This window comes from Synchiropus splendidus, chromosome 4 (assembly GCF_027744825.2).
Source record: "Synchiropus splendidus isolate RoL2022-P1 chromosome 4, RoL_Sspl_1.0, whole genome shotgun sequence".
In the NCBI taxonomy this organism is placed as follows: Eukaryota; Metazoa; Chordata; class Actinopteri; order Syngnathiformes; family Callionymidae; genus Synchiropus; species Synchiropus splendidus.
The window spans coordinates 32,884,540-32,901,312 of record NC_071337.1 but is presented as its reverse complement, the minus strand read 5'-3'; positions in this window follow the sequence as shown (position 1 = coordinate 32,901,312).

The window sequence follows — 16,773 nt, the reverse complement described above, 5'->3', positions numbered from 1 at the left end:
ATAAAATAAAATAAAATAACAAGGCTGTTCACGAATTCAACAGTTTGACGGCCGAGGGGAAGAAGCTGTTCCTGTGACGGGAGGTTCTGGTCTGGATCGACCGTAGCCTCCTGCCAGAGGGAAGAGGAACAAACAGTCCATGTCCAGGGTGAGAAGGGTCAGCTCTGATCCGACCTGTACGTCTCTGGATCCGAGAGGCATACAGGTCCTGAAGAGGTGGCAGGCTGAAACCCATCACCTTCTCAGCAGAACGTACGATGCACTGCAGTCTGCTCTTGTCCCTGGAGGTGGCGGATGATGGCCGTGTAGAACTCCACCAGCAACTTTGTCGGTAGTTGTAGTTTCCGTAGCTGCCTTAGAAAGAACATTCTTTGCTGGGCCTTCCTGATGAGGGACCTGATGGTTGGCTCCCATTTGAGGTCCTCAGTGATGGTGGTTCCTAGGAAGCAGAAGGAGTCTACAATAGGAATAGGTAAACCAGCCAACATGAGAGGGGACAGAGAAACTGTTACTCTCCTCAAGTCTATGACCATCTCCACTGTCTTCAGGGAATTGAGCTCCAGGTTGTTGTGGCTGCACCAGGACACCAGTCGCTCCACCTCCCTCCTGTAAGCCGACTCATCTCCATCTGAGATGAGCCCGATGATGGTGGTGTCATCCGCAAACTTGATCAACTTCACGGACTCGTGGCTGGAGGTGCAGCAGTTAGTGTACAGAGAGAAGAGCCATGGAGAGAGAACACAGCCCTGAGGAGACCCCATGTTGAGGGTCCGAGTGTCGGAGACAGTCGTCCCCAGCCGCACACGCTGACTCCGGCTGGTCAGTAAGTCTGTCATCCATCTGCAGAGGGAGTCAGGCACGTCTGGCGAAGCTTGTCTTCAAGCAGAGCTGGAAGAATCGTGTTCAAGGCAGAGCTGAAGTCTACAAACAGGATCCTGGCATAGGTTCCTGGGCAGTCCAGATGCTCCAGAACGAAATGAAGGGCCTGGTTCTCACTGCATCGTCCACAGATCTGTTGGCTCTGTAGGCAAACTGCAATTAGTCCAGGTGAGAAGCAGTGATAGATTTCAGGTGAGATAGAACCAGGCGCTCAAATCAGATCTGTGATCCTGGCCTTCTTGGGAACAGGAATGATAGTGGAGGACTTAAAGCAGGCAGGAACATGACAGGACACCAAGGAAGAATTGAAGATGTCCGTGAACACTGGAGCCAGCTCATCAGCACAATGCTTCAGGATGGTTGGCAGTCAACTCTGTCTGGACCCGCAGCCTTCCGAAGGTTCAGCCTCCTGAACTGACTGACCACGTCCTGCTGCATGATGTCAAGAGAAAGAGGAAGAGGGGGGAGGTGAGGGGGTGGCTCATCAAAAGTGACTGTGATTGACTTTGCTGTCTCAGTGACATCGTTCGTCTTAGTTGTGTCACTAAGAGACCGCATAGTCCTTTGTTGTAAAGTGGAACATGGGGCTGGAGAGACCACAGAGGTGTTGGTGCAAAAAGGTTGCTCAAAGCGAAAATAGAAGTTGTTCAGTTCCTGTGCAAGAGCGAGGTTGTTCAGAGTGTGGGGGGCACGTGGCTTGTAGTTAGTGACCACCTTGAGCCCTCTCCACACCGCAGCCGAGTCATTGGCTGAGAACTGCTGCGTAAGTTTGTCAGAGTATGCGGCCTTAGCTTTCTTCAGCTCCCTCTGAAACCGATACTTCACCTCTTTGTCGCAGTTCCTGTCCCCACTCTTGCGAGCTGCCTCCTTCTCCCGTCTAATCTGGCTGAGTTTAGTTGTGAACCAAGGTTTGTCATTTGCATAACTCACCTTGGTGCGCGTTGGAACTATGCACCCTTCACAGTAGCTGATCCATGAAGTCACAGTGTCTGTATATTCATCCAGATTATTGGTGGCAGTCCTGAACACCTCCCAGTCTGTGGTCTCCATACAAGCCTGCAGCTCCTCTCTAGCTTCACTTGTCCAGATCTTCATGCTCCTCACAACAGGCTTTGCAAGCTTCAGCTTCTGCTTGTATGTGGGAACAAGATGAACCATCAAGTGGTCAGAGAGTCCCAGTGCAGCTCGAGGGAGGGCGGTATAAGAGTTGCGGAGCGATGAGTAACAGAGATCCTGCACGCTCTGCTCTCTGGTGGGACATTTTACAACCTGCCTGTACCTGGGAAGCTCCTCACTCAGAGTCGCCTTGTTGAAGTCACAAGCACAATCACAGGAGAGTCCGGGAAAGTTCGCTCTACATGCAGAACCTGATCCGCGAGCGCACTCTGAGCCTCACGTACATCCGCGCTGGGCGGGATATATACGGCAGCCAGAATGAATGAAGCGAACTCACGTGGGGAGTAAAATGGTTTACAGTTCACGATCAGAGATTCCAGAGAGGGAGAGCAGTGCTGAAAGATCACCGTCACATCCGTACGCCAGCGATTGTTGATGTAGAAACACAAGCATTAACACAGCTCAATTGTGGGGTGGGTAGTAAGTAATTACCAGCAAACAGACAAGACACTGACAAAAAATATTTAGAAGAAAGTTGCTCTGAATGGGGTTTCTCTTACAAATCATCTGACAAAGGTTTTGACCAGCGTGCTCCTTGAATGTGAAGAGGCAGAGCCAGCAGCTGCACTGGGTGGACGGTGAAAAGAAAATCTGACTGGCTGCTGGCAAGATGAAAGTTCAGCAGCTTCTCTAGAGAGGTGCTGTTGCCATGGACTTCATAATGACCTTTCCGAGTGAGGTCATAGCACATGAAGTCACCGTCATCATGAGGAAATATGGCCACATTTGTGTCATCTGTCAAATAAATGGTCTCTTTTTGGACCTAGAAATATTTAGGATAGAGAAGATTAGACATTGACCATATTCATCTACTTAGATTTGAACACGCATTTTAAGAAACAATTAAATTGTCCCCTCATTTTTGTACATAGAATGGTTATTATTCAAATGTAATTACTATAATGTAATCCCTGAATATAACATGACTTATGGTTTCATCTGTGAGTGCATACCGTGAGGATAATCAAAGGTCTAAGGTTGCACAAGAATCTTTTACACTCATACTGAACATTATGGTTTGCCAATAATTGTGATGGCAACACTCGGGGGACAAAATTAACATCTATAATTGCAGGATGTAGTGACTACTATAGCAATCAACAACGCATGAAACTTGTTAACTAATAATAACTATAAGTTGGATTGGGGGGGGAGGCGTTTTAGTAACACAATTTATAATAACCCAATAACGCCAACTCATTACTGGCATTATGAGCTTGATCACCGAGAGGTTGCCGGCGTTGTGCATCCGCGTTTCTGAAAGGTTCACTTCCGGGTGATGCGGTCAACATCAAATCGAACTATAAAAAAGTAACAATCACCCCGTTATCCGTTCTATTTTCCAATTGTGCAGAAAATCGGAAAACGGAAAAACGATTTGTTTTCCGTTTATTCATTTTGGTCCTCGAAACAAACTATGAAAAAACAAGTTGTTTCGTTTCTGTAGTTTTGGTTTTATTATGAAAAACAAATGAACGAATGATACACGGATTGTCACAACTCACCAGGGACGTCAATGATTTTGCTGACTTCCCTCCAGGCAAGCTCCTTTCTGTTTCTGTCCCGGTAAAAGGGGCATTGCGGGTCATAAAGCACCAGGCATGCAGCCACCGCAGAAATCAGCGTGTCTTCCATTTTGTCCTTTTCTTTTCCAATTTCCCCCTCATGCGTTATGTCACTCGGGATCTGGTCTCTGATTGGTCAACGCACCGCCACCGGTCGCAGTAGTTCAGTTGTGTCGCAGTAGCCCAGTTGTGTCGTCTCGAGTAGCCGGAATCGCCGTATGTAGCTCAAACCGCGTAGCGTCGCACACTCCAGTCGTGTCTCGGCCATGTTGGTCGCCGCTGATCGCTGTCAATCGCCCAACCCCATTGACTTTGTATGCAAATCAGTCGCTCGCTGAAGTCGCATTCGGTGTGAACATACCTTTAGAGAGAGTAATCGAAAAACAAGCTAGCTTGCGCACAGAACAAGAGTCTGAAACAGAGAGCCAATTTACCGCAGGGAACAAAGGAGTCCAACAGAAAAAGCCTAACCCTAACCCTAACCCTAACCCCTAACCCTAACCCTAACCCTCACAGAACCGGGAGAAACAAACAAACTTAAGTCACAGGGTACAATAGGAGAGCGTCACAGAAACTAGAGAAGTCGATCTGGCACATGGTGGTGGTGTCCAGGTGCTCTAATACTCAGGTGATCAGGGGTTGATTGGCTCCAGCCGTGTGCCACACAAACAGGAAAACGGATGGAGAAAGCAAAACAGGACACACAGGACAAAATAAGAGCAGAATCATGACAGAATAAGGGGAATTTTCAGCATAATCAAGAAGTTCAACAAAATTTTGATGGGCATTTCAAAGTGAAGAGAAGACCCAGAGCATTGCAAGCCTCAGTTGATTTCAAAAAGTTTGTGCAATGTGTAGACTGTAAAGGTGCATTTGTACGCAAAGAACTGTGGCTCCACACAAAAAGATGCCCATCAAGGAGATTAGAAACACAAGGGGGTGGAGTGGCCAAAGTCTTGCCTTTGGCCGACATTGCTGAATAATCATCATCCCAAGTCATTTCCACTGGAGTATGGAAGCTTTTAGGACGGATGAGAAAAGACAACATTGTACCTGTTGTCCAATATGATTTTCTTTTGCTCCAACTCGTCCTTTTCAATAAGCATGGGAGTCTGAGTACATCCGAACAAAGGTTCGGGAAATGGCCAGAATTTTGATAACTTTAAAAGATAAGTATTCCATACTTACTTATAAAGACGCTGTAAAGCTGTAAAGTCATTGGTGCTGCTAAATCTGTCGCTGGCTATGATGAAGACAAATATTCATACTCTACCCCAAGTGCCCTGAAATTAGGACCCTAGCTCAACAACATTGCTGAGGTTATTCTCTGCAGGGCCATCTGAGCAGAAGATGACATTTTAATTAAAGCATCGGGAACATTTCATACAACTGTGCACAAAAGAATGGTCAGGTCAAATCTCCCACGCTGCCCTGGCTACTTTGAGCAACGCAAAATTCAATAAACCCTCCACAATACCTTTTACAGAAGATGCTAAAATTTTCCACAAGTACCGAGAAGAAAAATCAGCTAAAGGCAATGAAAACCTGAAACTCCTCAGATTTATGCAGAACTTGCCAAGGTGACACTTGCGCAGCTCATCTTTTTCAACACACGCAGTGCTGGAGAAGTATCAAAAATGACTGAGTCATTCAAAAACAGAGATCAAACTGACATCCATTGTGATTTGGCTGCTAGCCTCTCACCTTTTGAGAGAAAGCAAGCCAGCCATTTTAGCTGAGTGGAAATTTTGGGAAAGAGAGGGAGGAAAGTTGTAGTTTTTGCGTTCTTGCATCTTGGTCGAACAAACTTTTGTCTTGAAACCTTGTATTCCTGGATGTGAAAATGCCTTCACACGCTTCACCATGAATTAAAGCTGGCCATCCTAACATGTTTCTTGCCTTTCCAGTCCTTGAAGAAATGTGTGAAACTAAAAGCTCTAAAGGTAGGACTTGACATGGTGCTGTGTGGATGGACCCAAGTGCAGCTAAATCGGTTCACAGAAGACACGAACAATGAGATTAAATTAAACTATTTAATCACAAGATTTATCAATATATAATACAGACAGACAATAATGATCTAACTATAAGCCCCAGGAACCAAAACACGGACCGGGATCAACACTCAAGGAACAGGGAGAAAATCTGAAAAAACAAGAGAGGTGGATTAGAATCAAACGTCCTACTACTGTGTATAAATGGGAGAACAGAAAACACACACCCGGAGTTAAGCTCTACGTGGTGGTGGCACTAAACTGAAAGCACTTGTTGGCGGCGGCTAATCATACTCGCACACACAAGGAGTAAACTGACAAATCTATATAACTAAAAAGTGAGGCTTAAATAACAAGGTCACAACGCAGTTGAAGGAAAGCTAAGAGGAACGAGAGAGAGTGAGAGAGTGGAACTTAGAGACGGTTTGGAGGACCGGGTCCGGGAGCTGGATGTCGTTTTTGGTCCTCCAAGACGGCCTTCTCGATGTCCCAGCTAGTAGCACGGATGATGCAGGAGGCGGGGATGATGGTCTCTGACCTGTCAGCAGGGGTGGCAGGTTCGTGAAGGCGAGAGAGGACATCCGGCTTGGTGTTGAGAGTTCCAGGCCTGTAGATGATCGAGAAGTTAAATTGGCCCAGGAACAGGGCCCAGCGTGCTTGACACGAGTTCAGGCGCTTAGCTGTTTGCAGGCAGACCAAGTTTTTGTGGTCGTGGAGTACCATGAACAACCCAGTCTCACAAAAAAATGTGCAATAACAACGTTTGTCCACTTCATGAAAACGTAGTGCTTTGACGAATTTCCCTTAAAAAATGTATCCCAGGTACATTTAATTTCTCAATGAATTAGTGAAAGGCGTTCCTCTGGTCACGTGACTGACAGCGTTCTCTCCCGTCTGAACATAAAACATGGTGGACATCCGTTCTATTTTTGCTCTAAATTGCGAGATTTTAAAACAATTAAATGCTTTTGTTGAGTTTTGATCACATTTCTAGCGACAAATGTACACTTTATTTTCATATTTTCTGATCGGTGTATGTTTATGGCGCTTCGTTTTATCGTTTTGACCCAGGTTCTTTAGTGGTGCTCACTGAAATCGTAGTATTGTGACGTTTGCCCTGCTGGCCATAAATACGCTCCAAAATGTGGGGTTTTAATTGACTTTATTGGCTTTTGATCGCACTTCTAGCAACAAATATATCCTACATTATAATAATATGTGGTCGTTTTATGTAAATAACGCTTATTTTCTTTCGTTTGGACCGAGATTCTTTTGTGATTCCCTATTAAAACGTAGTAGTGTGACGTTTGCCCTGCAGGCCATAAATACGCACTAAAATGCGGGGTTTTAAATGACTTTTTTGGAATTTGATCACATTTCTAGCGACAAATATATCCTACATTATAATATTATGTGCTCCTTTTATGTAAATAACCCTTATTTTCTTTCGTTTGGACCGAGATTGTTTTGTGATTCCCTGTTAAATCGTAGTATTGTAACGTTTACCCTGCTGGCCATAAATACGCTCCAAATTGCGGAGTTTTTAAATAACTTTATTGGCTTTTCATCGCATTTCTAGCAACAAATATATCCTACATTATAATATTATGTGCTCGTTTTATGTAAATGACGCTTATTTTCTTTCGTTTGGACCGAGATTGTTTTGTGATTCCCTGTTAAATCGTAGTATTGTAACATTTACCCTACTGGCCATAAATACGCTCCAAATTGCGGAGTTTTAAAATAACTTTATTGGCTTTTGATCGCATTTCTAGCAACACATATATCCTACATTGTAATATTATGTGCTCGTTTTATGTAAATGATGCTTAGTTTCTTTCGTTTGGACTGAGATTGTTTTGTGATTCCCCATTAAAATGTATTATTACGGTGGTTATCTGCTCGCGCTGAAAAACGTGCAATTACGACGTTTGTCCACTTGGCATACTGTAATGATTTTACGAATTTGCCTCAAAAATCGTTTCACTCTTACGTTTCATTTGTCAATGGCTTTATGAAGGGCGTGCCTCCGGTCACGTGACTGACAGCCTGCTCTCCTGTCTGAACACGAAACATGGTGGACATCCGTTCTATTTCGCTCTAAATTGTGAGATTTTAAAACAAAAGCTTTTGTTGACTTTTGATCGCATTTCTAGCGACAAATATATTCTATATTGGGGTTGTTATCTGCTCGCACTGAAAAACGTGCAATAACTACGTTTGTCCACTTGGCATACCGTTACAATTTGACGACTTTGCCTCAAAAGTCGTTTCTCTCGTACGCGTCATTTCTCAATGGATTTGTGAATGGCGTGCCTCTGGTCACGTGACTGATAGAACACAAAGCATGGCGGACACCCGTTCTAGTTTTGCTTTAAATTCTGAGATTTTAAAACAATTAAAAGCTTTTGTTGCGTTTTGATCACATTTCTAGCGACAAATGTACGCCTTACTTTCATATTTTTCGCTCGTTTCATGCATTTGACGCTTCGTTTTTTTTTCGTTTTGACCCAGATTCTCTCGTAGGTGTCAATTCAATGTATTATTGTACAGCTGGCCAGTAATTCCGCAGCCAATTGCGGGATTTTAAAATAATTAAAAGCTGTTGTAAGCAGAGTTGTAATCACATGCAATGTACTCTTTAATTTTTAAATATTATGTCATGAAATGATATAATATTTATTATCCGACTGGGGAAGGAAGTGGCGTCACGGACCGAATACGTTATTTATTTATCATTTGTATCGAATACATTTCTACGCATAATAGTATTATCGGATATTTAAAATCGTGTCAACTGCATATAAAGTCTTTTGGCAAGAAAGGAAGTTCCGTGATTTATTCCTTTTGCTGACTCATGCTTCGTTCTCCGTCACTGACGTCAGCTGAAACGCAGGCGGACCATTCCAAACCTCCCAAGCCGTAGTTTCTATTTTTCATTCTGTTTAAATATGTACACGTGTTGTGGACGCCGATGTTTCTTCGGAGACGTGAATTTATGCTTTGGATGAATAATTAAATTGTACAAACACGTCGGACTTTGACGTCATCATCAGTGGTCGACCAGAACAGAAACATAGCGGGATGTCCTGCCTGCCGCGGGATGATGGCGTCACATCCGGCATGTACATCTCTTTTTTAATATTTTAATGGGTCAGAGGAAATTGAAATGAAGGATTTCAGTTCTGTTATGACAATTTTATTCTACATCAGGGTCAAATAATTTATTCATTATATTCATCTCCTTGTACGCATGTATGAATTGCATGACAACATCAAGATCACACTTTTGCAGATGTATTTATTATTATTAACAAATTGTTATTTTTTGGTTTCTTCCATCCGTACCCACTCAAGTTGGAATATCTTTCCACTGCAAGAGAAAGAAAAAAAAGATTTAATCACAGCAGGGTAAAGAACAATGATCCTTGGTGGTCTTCAGTTTGTAACACATACATGAACATGTATATTTGAATATCTTTCTTCTATAGTAGTTTGACTGAGGCATTGCCATTGGAACACAAACTTGATCTCAGACCTTTGCAGTATCAGGCCCAGAATGTTAACACTAAAACAGCATGTAAATGGAGAATGCAGACATGTTTTGAAACAGGAGTTAAAGAAGCCACTTTGACCAGAGGGGAAATCCTTCTTTCAACATGAGGTCTTGACTTGGACCCTATCTTTCAGCTTTATACAATGATGTCTTGAACACCCTCCTCAGCTAGATCAACATGTGAATAGAGCCTTTGTCTTTCATAACTAGCTGATGTGGTCATAAGCCTGAATTGTAGCACCCACTGTCATCTCTTTAACTTATACATTAACATAATGGCCCATTATCAAAAAACAAACAAAATAAATTCAAATATTAAGAAATAGAATAAATACATAACTCGCGTCAAAATCATTCAGCTTTGTGTCTTTGGTGTCTGGTGTATTGTAGCAGAGGGTTATATTTGGTAAATCCGCTGGGACAGCAGTCAATAAGGTCCAAGTTCGTTGGTGCAGCAAAATAACAACATTATTCGTGCCTTCAGTCTCCGTTAGACACGACCCAAAAACCCGCGCAGTCCAACATAACCCCCCCTGCCAACAAACTAACCCTGGCAACTCCCGGAGAACAAAATAAGCTTCTACAGTACAGCGTACAGTACTGTACAGTACAGTACAGAACAGCGAACGCAGTATTGCAATTCTACAAAATCACTGACAGACTCTAAATAGACGAAAGGATGATAAACAAAAAAGAAGAGAAGTTTCTACCGAAGTCCCGCCAAATGACCTTCCGCCATGTTTTTGTTTTGGTCGACCACTGATGACGTCAAAGTCTGACGTGTTTGTATAATTTAATTATTCATCCAAAGCATTCACGTCTCCAAAGAAACGTCGGCGTCCACAACACTTGTACATATTTAAACAGAATGAAAAATAGAAACTACGGCTTGGGAGGTTTGAAATGGTCCGCTTGCGTTTCAGCTGAAGTCAGTGACGGAGAACGAAGCGTGAGTCAGCAAAACGAATAAATGACGAAACTTCCTTTCTTTCCAAAAGACTTTATATGCAGTTGATACGATTTTAAATATCCGATAATACTATTTGGCGTAGAAATGTATTCGATACAAATGATAAATAAATAACGTATTCGGTCCGTGACGTCAGTTCCTGCCATCCACTTCCTTCCCTAGTCGGATAATAAATGTTATATCATTTTCATGACATAATATTTAAAAATTGTTACATGTGATTACAACAATTGGCTGCGGAATTACTGGCCAGCTGTACAATAATACCATTGAATTGACACCTACGAGAGAATCTGGGTCAAAACGAAAAAAACGAAGCGTCATATACATGAAACGAGCGGAAAAAATGAAAGTAAGGCGTACATTTGTCGCTAGAAATGTGATCAAAAAGCAACAATAGCTTTTAATTGTTTTAAAATCTCACAATTTAAAGCAAAACTAGAACGGGTGTCCGCCATGTTTTGGGCTCTATCAGTCACGTGACCAGAGGCACGCCATTCACAAATCCATTGAGAAATGACTCGTACGAGAGAAACGAATTTTGAGGCAAAGTATTCAAATTATTACGGTATGCCAAGTGGACAAACGTAGTTATTGCACGTTTTTCAGTGCGAGCAGATAACCGACCCAAAATAGAATATATTTGTCGCTAGAAATGCGATCAAAAGTCAACAAAAGGTCTTGTTTTAAAATCTCACAATTTAGAGCGAAATAGAACGGATGTCGACCATGTTTCGGTCCAAACAAAAGAAAATAAGCGTTATTTGCATAAAACAAGCACATAAAATTACAACGTGGGATATATTTGTCGCTAGAAATGTGATCAAAAGCCAATGAAGTTATTTAAAAAACCCACAATTTGGAGCGGATTTATGGCCAGCAGGGCAAACGTCACAATACTACGTTTTATTAGGAATCACAAATCAATCTCGGCCCAAACGAAAGAAAATAAGCTTTATTTACATAAAACAAGCACATAATATTATAATGTAGGATATATTTGTCGCTAGAAATGTGATCAAAAGCCAATAAAGTTATTTAAAAAATCCGCAATTTGGAGTGGATTTATGGCCAGCAGGATAAACGTCACAATACTACGATTTAACAGGGAATCACAAAACGATCTCGGTCCAAACGAAAGAAAATAAGCGTTATTTACATAAAACAAGCACATAATATTACAATGTGGGATATATTTGTCGCTAGAAATGTGATCAAAAGCCAATAAAGTCATTTAAAAAAAACCCACAATTTGGAGTGGATTTATGGGCGGCAGGGCAAACGTCACAATACTACGATTTCAGTGAGCACCACTAAAAAATCTGGGTCAAAACGATAAAACGAAGCGCCATAAACATACATCGAGCAAAAAATATGAAAATAAAGTGTACATTTGTCACTAGAAATGTGATCAAAACTCAACAAAAGCATTTAATTGTTTTAAAATTTCGCAATTTAGAGCAAAAATAGAACGGATGTCCGCCATGTTTTATGTTCAGACAGGGGAGAAAGCTGTCAGTCACGTGTCCAAAGGAACGCCCTTCACTAAGCCATTGAGAAATTAAATGTACCTGGGATACGTTTTTTGAGGCAAATTCGTCAAACCATTACGTTTTCATGAAGTGGACAAACGTCGTCATTGTATGTTTTTCTGTGAGACTGGGTTGCCATGAAAGGGGTCTCCATGATTGGGTTCAGCACGGGTGAGTCGCCTGGAGAAAAAGGCGCAAGGGTGTACCTTCTGGTCTTCTGGGTCTCTCTGGGAGAGGACAGCTCCCAAAATCGGACTCGGAGGTGTCTACTTTGACCAAAAATTGAAGGCGAGAATTGGGGTGACGCAGGATCGGAGGAGGAGGAGACTAGGCTTCGAAGTTTTGTAAAATCTTGGTCGGCTTCAAGAGTCCAGATGAATTTCTTCTTGGAAGAATTGAGAGCAGTTAGAGGAGTGGCGACCATACTGTAATTAGCGTCTGTAGAAGTTTGAGTTGTGTTCTGTTGCAGTTGTTTGTGGTTGTCAGGAGTCTTCTAGTTAATTACTGCTTCGATCTTTGCAGGGTCAAGTCCCTCAGCCAGTATAAATCCAAGGAAGCTGACCTGCTTGACATGAAATTTGCACTTCTCCTCTTTGAAGAACTGTTTGTTTTCCAGCAGCCTCTGAAGAACTAAGCGGACGTGGGTACTGATTCCTAATAGTTATTAGGTTAAGACCCCGGTAGTCAATGCATGGGCGGAGTGATTTGTCCTTCTCACTAACAAAGAAAAAAAACGGCCCCTCATGGGGAAGAAGAAGGACGGATCAAGCCTGCTGCCAAAGAATCGTTTACATAGTTCTCCAGAGCTTGTCTCTCTGGTTTGGAGACATTGTATAGTTTACTGTTCGGCAGGGGAGCTCCGGGAACCAGATCAATGGCGCAATCGTAGGGACGCTGCGGAGGGAGCGACAAGGCCTGATCCTTGTTAAAGACCTGAGCTAGATCATGGTAACACGAGGGAACGCCAGAGAGATCAGGAGAAGTTTGGGGAGGATAAGAAGCAGAAGAAGCAGAACTGCACTGTGTTGGACTGGTGAGTAATGTTCAGGTCAATTATGATCGAAGCGTCAGAAGTTTCATCTGAAACAATTACAGGTTTGTTGAACCTGTTTACAGAGAAAATATACTCTCGTTCAGACGATACCTTGACGCTTAACGGTGTACTGCTCCTTGATAATGAAGGATTAGTGGCTATACTGCTTATTGATTCATTTGTTGAGTAAATACTGCTTTCTTTGTTACTAAGTTGAGTAAACGCTGCATATTGTCTACGCTAGAGATTAAAATGGGCAGCAATCTCAAATGTAACCATGATAGCTGCGATGAATTGATATGGTCATCCATTGTATTTTCATAGTTGTTTTACAGAGATGAGAGGGTTAAAAAAGGTTATATCACAGAATGCTGTTGTGTTGCCTTTTTTGTTTCAATCAACATGTTTTTATTGGTTTGGTATTACAAAAGGTCACAAAAAGCAATATTGAATGTACGTTACAATTTGAGGTAAATGGAAGAAAAACAACAACAACAAACAACAGCAAAAAAGAAATATAACCGCCCCCAAAAAAATAAATAAAATGGAAAAAAAAAAAATAATAAAATGAATAACCAAACCAACCGATTACCCAACCATTCCCATGCCAGCAGCCTAAAAACTATGCATGATCACCACAATGTGGAGCTTTTGTAGATGTTATCTAATCGAGATAGAACGCAGGCTTTGTCATTGAAATATTACGTAGAAATATTGAGTTGGTCTTTCTGCTCCAGTCCTTTTTTATAAATTGAAACGTGCATTTCTAGTTATATAAACGAACATTGTAAGAACATAAGCGGACAGAACAGTCCACAAAAATGAACCAAGCCTTTCTTGATAGTAAGATGTCTACTCACAAAGTATCGTCAGACAGTCACAATATTGTGGTTGATGAACAAACTCATTCTATGGCTGGAAGGTTGTTCACATACTTCTGCGCTTCCTCCACTGATTTAAACTGCTTTCTCTCACCTCCAGAAAATGTGTTGGACAGTCGCTCTGGGAACCATAGTGACGGATTGAGTCCAAGATTGTAGAGGGTAGACATGAGTTCTCTATATTCCGCTCGCAGAGTCTTCACCTCCGCCGCAGAGTTCTCCAACACTCGAACTTGCTTCCCCTTATATTCCAACTTCCACCGGCGAGCTTCGCGGATCAGAAGTTCATGATGACCGGTCGTGGTTTCTGATCGGGAGCTGGTTTTGCTGCTGGCATCCGATGTGCTTGGTCTATCTCTGGTGACGACGGTAGGGTAGTTGAGCCAAAAACGTCAGACAAAAAACCCTTGAAGAATTCCGTCCCCCCTCCGCGGTTTCAGGGAGCCCGAGGATGATAACATTTTTAAAATTATGAACTGCTACTACTCTTAATCGCAGATCACACCTGGTCCAATAAACCTGCACTTTCCTATTCGCCTCTTTAAATCTGTCCATCACTTTCTATGACTGGTCTCTAAAACCTTAACTCATTTGTCTTCACTTCTGCTCCCTCACCTTCACCAGTCCTCCTGCCTCTCTCTCTCGTGTATACACTTTTCCTTTCCAGCTCATACTTCCACAGCTTCTCCTCTCACCACGTCATTCCCGGTGTGATCTTAGGATCCATTTGAAACCTTCCCTAACTCCTGCTGCATACCTCACCACTTTCTGTCCTCATAGTGGCCCTCGCATGCTTCTTCTCTTAGGCACTCTGGGAAACTTCCTCTTGAACCACAAAGACCAGTGTAACTCGTGACTCGTTAATGCACACACGCACATACATACACGTTAGTCTTTCTATCTTAGTTAGGTCCATCACTGACATAACGTTTTCCCCAGCCTCCAATCCTCTACTTAACCATCCAAAACAAATGGCTAAGTGTAATCTTACTAAAATCATACCATAATAACCTAGTTCTTTTAAGTTATTTCCCTTCAAAACAAGGATTGAAGAATCCATCTTTGTTCAATTATACCTCTTGTGAACTGGATTTAGAAACCAAGCAGCCCATGCAGATGGTTCTAAATGCAGGGTGGATAACACACATTTAACATAATGACATATGATTAAATGCGTTCCAGCAGCAATAGATAGTTAGGTTAATGTATATGTTCATGAAGGAAATGCTACTCAAAAAGCAGCAATGGGAACACAAGCTCACTCCTAAGTGGTGTTTTGCGCATCATATTCAGCATATTCAGCAATTCGCATCATATACTCAAGCATAGTATAAAGATGCATTCGACACTCAATTGATTGAACAATTTTCTTCCGTGGCTCAATCCGAGGCATTAGTCAGTTCATCACCAGACTGTACAACAATGTCAAAAAGTCCCTTTGGGAAGTGACAATTTGGCAAGTGTTGACCGGTTCCATAAAAATAATAGAGTGGAATAATAGAGTTCTTTTTAAATGAATACTGAAAGAAATCTCAACAGTGAACACAGACACGTGCTTCGTGGACAACAGCGATGAGGTCAAACACGCAATTTGAATGTAAGCAGCGTTTCAAAACATCTGCAGTACATGGACACTGATCACAACCCAGTCTAGAAAATGTTCTAAACATTTATCGTCATTCATTTTTATTCTTAGAAGAGAACAGGTCATCTGCCCCGTCAAAAGAACGTGTTGGCCTGTCCCAAGAAAGCATGGCACATCAGTTTTCTGAACAAGGTTGAAATTTGAAATTAATTGGTTTAAGGTAGGCGTGGTGTGCTTTGACAGCTGGCGACATCAATGAGACAGCCTTGCAGTCATCATGCAGCACTATCTTGCCTTTGACCCCCTCTTTTTATTTTTTTACAGTATGCATTTTTGGCCACAGATGGCTTTATGCAATTATCAGGAGTCAGCTCCGTCTTTATATTGGCCACACACAGACGAAGACAACATTTCAGTGGCGCTTTAGAGACTGACAGAGTTTTTAAATCAGTGTCATTCATTCTTTCTTCCGGCTCCTAAATGGGGTGCATATCGATCTATTGTTCACTGAGTCTAAAGACTTTTTTGGATCACTTTTCTAGCTCTGTCGTTCAGAGGGTCAACGAAGTTGCTCACTAGCAACTTCAACTAACAGGTATGACTGTGGTAAAATACATAAATTAAAATGAGTGCTGGGCAACAATTACAATGATTACAGCATTGTTAGTTCCATATACTGTACTTTCCGGAATAGAGAGTGACGCATCCACGAAATTTAAGAACAAAAATAGATCTTGTTTGACATACCTGTCTATAAGCCGTGGGTGCAGTGGTGCTGTCAGCCCACCAGTTCCATCGGCCTGAATCAAAACACACAACGCACTGGCAAATAGAATAACATGACTTTGTTACTTAGTCAACAAGCAGACTCAAAGACATGTCCATAAGTCTTATAAGCTATCAAAAAATAAACAGGTTTAAGGAAAATAACAATGAAAACATTACACTTTAATTACACCATCTTATGTCCCGGACAAGTTCTTGAATTGAAATGTTTTACTTTTCTCAATGGTTTGGTCAGAACATCAGCTATCATATCAGATGTAGGACAATATACAATTATATTATTATTATAATTATTATATTAATTATACTAATATTTTGCCCTCACTCTTCGCTGATTGCATAGAATGGTATTTTATCAATGTGCTTGATTCTTTGTCTGCAAGCAGGAGTTTTGGTTATCTCCATGTAGCTTCACATGGAGGTACATGCCAATTATCTTGATCCAGTCCTTTCAACAACTACACAAGATACAAACTCTCACGGGTTGTACTTCAAGTTTAAGTTGTTCACTTTTCTTGAAATGTAATGTGTCAGCTGTACGTTTACTCAAGATCCAACACAAATCAGGCCTGGTACATGTCATGATGTAGATCAGGCCTCTAACTCCCTGTATTCTGTTGCATCAAACTCTGTCATGCAGCCAGTGTGGAGAGGCAGGATCCAGCGAGATGCGGAAGCAGCTGCAAGACCGACAGACCCAGATAATAAAACTTTATTGACTGCACATTTCAGAATAAAGCAAAAGGGAAAGTTTGAAAATGTACTGATTAGGTGACAGGAGACAACCACCTGCTATGTTTTAGTAATGCGAAATAA